Below are 5,903 nucleotides of genomic sequence, written 5' to 3'. Positions count from 1 at the left end.
ACACGGGAATTTATCATGCATTCCTCACTGTTCAGTTGTAAGCTATTGTTTTGTTTATATATTTGAACTAACTTGCAAATAAATTTAACACATCAAATTGAAATGAATGAGTGCTAGATGCAAAACATTTAATTACATCTCATCTCCACACATTATATCAATTATCCTCTGTCCCCATTTTCCAGTTGATGGATTTTCTACATTATTATCTGTGCACAATCCCACTGGAGATCAACTATATATGACAGAAATATAAAAAAGCCCTTTATTAGTATCAAGATTGGCTTCATACATACATATGCAGATTCGTCATTCTCAATATATTCTTAAGTGTAGTTTTTTTACAGCTAAATGGTAAATCTCACAGAAATCTGGAAAGCAGATCATCATTGATCAAAGCATCTAAGTTTCTGTTATTCAGTATCAAGAACTAATTGACTTAAAACTAATTCTACAGCATCACTACTGGCAGGAAGGTAATATTACACTTCGACAACTTTAACTAGAGAGTTTCCATTCTAAATGTGGGCAAGAAAATTTATCATGTATCTGACTAAAAAAGGTAATATTTTTTAAACTAATTGACACATTTTCAGAACAACAACATATGTAATTGTAAAACAAAATATATTTTTTTTTGTTATTCAACGTTCATAGTTTAATAACAGCTACAGAATGTTAACAACTACTAAAGTCCAACCCGATTGGAAAGGTCCATTTCAGCACTTGGGCTACAGGAAACTTACAAATTTAAAAACAATTTACGCTCTCCTTTAAAATATTAAATACAGTGACTGGCCCCTAATCAGACCCAAAGACAAATGTCGTTAACATGCCTCATTGCATCGCGAAGCTTTCAATAACTGCCATGTTTAATTGCATTTTATCCAAGCTTTAGTGGGATGGGAGGGAAAAGGAGAGATCCAACGGAATATATTGTACGAAGGACTGGTGTTGAGCAATCGTGGGAAGTTACGAGGTGCCGCCTTCCAGTTATAAGTATCCGTATCCCTTGCTGTCAGAGCGAAGAACATTCAGCTATTGAGAAGAACGCTCATCATGGGAAATTCCACTTAGTGCCGGTAATGTATGTAACATGTAGAATCTTTTCAATTTTAAAATCTCAGTGGAGCCCCATCCGAATTAGCCCTATCCTTTCTCCCATCCCCTTTTCAAACGCACCCACGCATTACCCGTGTCACAATTAACAATACACCTTCAGTCAAGGTAGGAGAAAATCTAAACAAGAATACTTTCAGGTTTTGGTAATAACAAAACGTAAAACAACTTAGAAACGTCGCGGAGAAGTGTGACATCCTCTCCTACGTCCGAAAGAAAATCTAAATAACTTGAGCGTGCTTTTTTTTTGTATCCCCAGGTTAAGGTTTCGCCGTAAACAGAAACGGGACCGATTTTAAGTGCCCGAAGAAGAAAAGTCCTAACCGCGTATCCCAGGTGCACAGGAAATACCAAGTGACTTTGTAAATGCAAACACAAACAGTGCAATCCCCCCGTGCCGCTGGAGATCGGGGAGTACACAAGATGATAACAATAAACATCGTCATACACTTGGGATAAAAAGACTCACGCGTCAATCTCGTAGCCATGAGAAAACTCAGCTCCGGTGACGATCCAAACCTACCTCTGAACAGCGGCCAAAAAAACACCCAGCAGTCCACACAATTCAAGTATGCAATTGATTGAAGGGTTGCCTGCTAGAACCACAGACTCTTCAGTACAGTAAATTCCATGAGCCGCTGTTCAGCTGGGATCTCCGTCCTCTAACGGCTACGGGGATTTTAAAAAAAAACAGGAGAATTAAAAAAATCCAAGAGTTTTTTCCTCCTCCACTCTCTCCTTGTCTCTTTTTCGCTCTCTCTGATTCAGCGACAGCAGTCTGAAGACAGATCGGCGCGCTCCTCTGCACACAAACCCGCGACGGTAGTCCCTGTCCTCTTCGCTGGCTCTGAAGAGATTCCACCAGACATCACCAGCAGCGGAGAGGTCTCCAGCCCAGGAGCCGAGACAGGAGTGCGGCTCGGGCTCTCCCTCCTAACACCATTGTCCTTTCACGGCCGGGGGAGAAACAAACAAATCCCTGCAGAATTTTGCTTTTGTTTGGGGGGGGGTGGTGTTGTGGGGTGGGGGGTGGGGGGGGAGACCGAGTAAAAGAGATTCGAACGCAAGCGAGCACTCAGCTTCCTGGGATTAGAAAAAAAAAGGTGGTGGGGGGAGTGGTGTGTTTTTTATAGCGCAGCCTCTGCGCGGTCTCAAAATATAGAAGGTATAAAAGGGACATGGGCAAATAAAGGAAATGTTTTAAAAAGAAGGGCGGCGAGATACCAGCGACGGAGCCACACATTGTTGGTGAGAACTGTTTCTCTGCTCTCGGTTCAGCCTGGGGTATTATAGAAAATCAGCTCCGTTCCAGTCCTTGCTCTCCGCGATGCCATCAATTTCAGTAGCAAGGTTCATCATCGCTCAGTCTGCCTCCACACAGCACCTCTTTCTGTTCATCCTATATCCCTCTCAAAGATTCTCCCTGATCCCACCCTCACCCTCTCCACACCCAACACTTCCTTGTCTCTCTTACCGCCTCTTTCCTTCCCTCTATATAACCTTGACCTCATTCTGACCCTTTCTCTACACCCTCTGTACTTTCCTGACCACTCCCTTTGTCCATTTCTCTTTACCCCCACACACCTTCTGTTCCTCTCTATACCCTCATGGCCCCTTGTTTCTCCCTCTCTACATTCTCCCAGCATCTTCTGTTGTTCAATGTATATGCTTTGAATCTCTCCATCCTCTCGAAACACTCCAGACATCCCTTTGTCTGCCTCTCCTGATTCCCTGGATCTCTTTCTGCCCCTTCTCTACTACACCTTGATGAGGCTCCATTCTCCTCTACCCCGCCCCCCTTCCACTATATAGCAATAATTACCCCCCCCCCAATTCTTCTCTCTGTAACTAATGATCTTTGTGTTCCTCTCTTTAGAGTACTTCCTCAATGCTCCGTGTATCCCTCTATTCCCAGAACATCCTATGTACCTCTTCCTGAGGGGCTTTGACATCCCTCGATATCTCTGTCAATCCTCTGTAAATCTTTCTACTCCACTTACTGCATTCCCTTACACCATCTCTGAACCTCTTGCTTTATCCCTTGCACATCTCGCTGCCTTCCTGCCACAGAACTCATCTCTCCACCACTCCCCGTATTCACCACAATCTTCTTTTTTACCTCTCTGTATATACTCATCTATCTCTTGGAAACCCCTCTCTGTACTTCTCTTTTATCACCCAGCCAGCGTACTTAATCTTCCTCAGTGCCTCCTGGATACCTGTCTATAAGTCTCCACATTTCCTGATAGCTCTCTGTATTTTCCTAGATCTCTTGGACAGCTGAATATAGCTCTGTATCTCCTGGCCTCTCTCTGCATTCTCTGGACATTGCGATGAAACACTTCCTGTATCTACAGGACATCTCTCAATAACTATTTAACACCCCTGCTCATTAATACATACCCATCTCTGTCTCCTATGGGCACCTCTCTGTCCTTCTTCCTACATCCCACAGACATCGGCATGTAACTTCTTTTGTATCCACTTTATACCTTTCAGCAAGTCACTCTATTTCCCTTGCACACCTTCATAAGCATCTCTTTATCCTCTGGATGCCTGTCCTTACTTTCTTTATATTCCATGAACACCTGCCTGTAACTTTCTCTCTATCCCATTGACACCTCTCAAAAACGTACAATTTTCCATAAGTGCCTCCTCTTTATATTGTCTGGACACCTATCTGATCCTCTTTCTATATTCCCTGGACCTTCTCTGTACCCTCTCTGTAACACTGAGATTTCTTTTGTTTCCTCCTTTTTTATCTCCTACATTTCTCAATTTATTCCTTGATTCCTCTCAGTATTTCCCTTTGTCATCTCTGGGCTCCACTCTGACAGTATCCTCTACGTAAACTCTGTGGCCACTTTATTAGGTACACCAATTAATCCAAATATCTAATCAGCCAATCATGTGACAGCATCTCAATACATAAAAGGAAGCAAACATGAACAAGAAATTCAGTTACAAACAAGAAAAACCAGCAGCTGCTGGAAATCCCAATGAAGGGTCTTGGCCCAAAAACGTCAACTGTACTCTTTTCCATAGAGGCTGCCTGGCCAATGAGTTCCTCCAGCATTTTGTATGTGTTGCAAGAGCTTCAGTTGTTGTTCAGCCCAAACATCAGAATGAGGAATAAATGTGATCTAAGTTACTTTGACCGTGGAATGATTGTTAGTGCCAGATAGGGGGGTTTGAGTATCTCAGAATTAGCTGATCTCCTGGGATTTTCACACACAACAGACTCTAGAGTTTACAGAGAATGGTGCGAGAAATAAAAAGCATACAGTGAGCAGCAGTTCTGTGGGCAAAAGTGCCTTGTTTATGAGGGAGGTCAGAGGAGAATGGCCAGACTGTTTCAAGCTGACAGAAAGGCGACAGTAATTCAAATAATTACATGTTACAACAGTGCTGTGCAGAAGAGCATCTCTGAGCAGACGACACTTCGAACCTTGAAGTGAATGGCTACAGCAGCAAAAGACCACAGCAGGTTACACCCGGTACCTAATAAAGTGGCCACGGAGTTTATATTCCCTTTTCACTCTCTAACATTGATTCACCCTCCTGCACTCTTTTAGAAGTCAGAGCTCATAAATTTTTCCTTTGGTCACTTTTACTCAATGAGTTCCAGTGCTAAAATGAACAGAGAGCCAAGGACAGCATAACAAGAGAACTGATCGATTGAATCTGCTTATATGATGATCACTCTTGGGATGCAGTGTATCCCAGCCTGACAAATGGGCCATCCATAGAACAGATAAAAAAATCATCAATTCTTCCCATTCCATCTAAGCATTTTGTCCATCTGAACAGCTGTAGCTGCCAACAAGAACTGTACAGCAGGCTGGAGATTTACCTGTGGAGCCTTCTTAGATTCATTACAGAGGTGATTCATTTTTTAAGAGTTTATTTCTTGTTGGCAATAGAAAATTTTAGTTATGAAGAATGCTTGGATTTTTTTTCTAAGCAGGGAGATTAAGTGGGGAGACCTACCTGAGATGTTTAAAATTATGAAGGGCAGAATGCAGGACACAAGAAGGACCTGCATACTTTAGATGATAGGTCAAAATTAGAGGGCAGAGACAAAATAACTAGAAGGAGTATTAATACAGATTAATTTTCATTCAGTCACTGGTAGGAGTCTGGGTGTTAGTGCTTGAAAGAATGATAAAGGCAGAAATAATCTTTACAATAAGAAAGCGTCTGTTGTAAGCTTTACTTATAGTACCAAGGTGGGATTACAATCGGATAGTCCTCTTTTGATTGTCACAGCATGATGGACTGAATGTTGTTCAGTGTCATAAAGCTGCCATGAATCCAAAATTCCTGGGTATATTTAAGTGCCAAGCAATTGGCGAATGAGAACTTTGCATGAATAGAGGGCAATGCAAAGTACGACAGAAGGAGAGGAGAGAGGGTGCTGGCGAGACAAGGTAGAGCTTGTGTGGAGTTACATATGAATGAGGAGGTTGAATTGAAATATAAAATGAATAAATAATGTCCATGCTGTCAGAGTTGGCATTGAAATAGTGAGTCAAATGACCTCCTTCTGCGATATCTCAATGAAAGCAAGTATGATTATTCAATACATTATTATAAAGAAACAGTGAACAGAGCAAGCAACAAAACCTGTTGGTTGGGGAGTGGAAGTAATAAAGATTTTTTAAAAATAAAAGACTAAAAAAGGAATAATTACATTTGAAAACTCTCAATTTACCTCATCCAAGATGGCTGACACCCTTTAGCCTAGGAACACATAGACATATATAAAAAGACTGCCCTGCAGA

General features: G+C 41.8%; 1 long non-coding RNA gene across 2 annotated transcripts; it reads left to right on the top strand.

The window, feature by feature from the left end:
• The first annotated feature begins 949 nt into the window (after nucleotides 1–949).
• On the top strand, nucleotides 950–1,845 carry LOC140739199 (uncharacterized). Of its 2 annotated transcripts, none has more exons than XR_012101575.1 (2): nucleotides 950–1,087; nucleotides 1,379–1,845. It is a non-coding gene; the product is annotated as an uncharacterized lncRNA (long non-coding RNA). The 2 variants fall into 2 exon arrangements; XR_012101576.1 differs by having other exon boundaries at nucleotides 954–1,082.
• The last annotated feature ends 4,058 nt before the right edge of the window (nucleotides 1,846–5,903 follow it).

The sequence above is a fragment of the Hemitrygon akajei genome, chromosome 15 (genome assembly GCF_048418815.1).
Source record: "Hemitrygon akajei chromosome 15, sHemAka1.3, whole genome shotgun sequence".
Taxonomy (NCBI): Eukaryota; Metazoa; Chordata; class Chondrichthyes; order Myliobatiformes; family Dasyatidae; genus Hemitrygon; species Hemitrygon akajei.
Note: the sequence above shows the minus strand (reverse complement) of the source record. Positions and strands in the feature narration are given on the sequence as shown.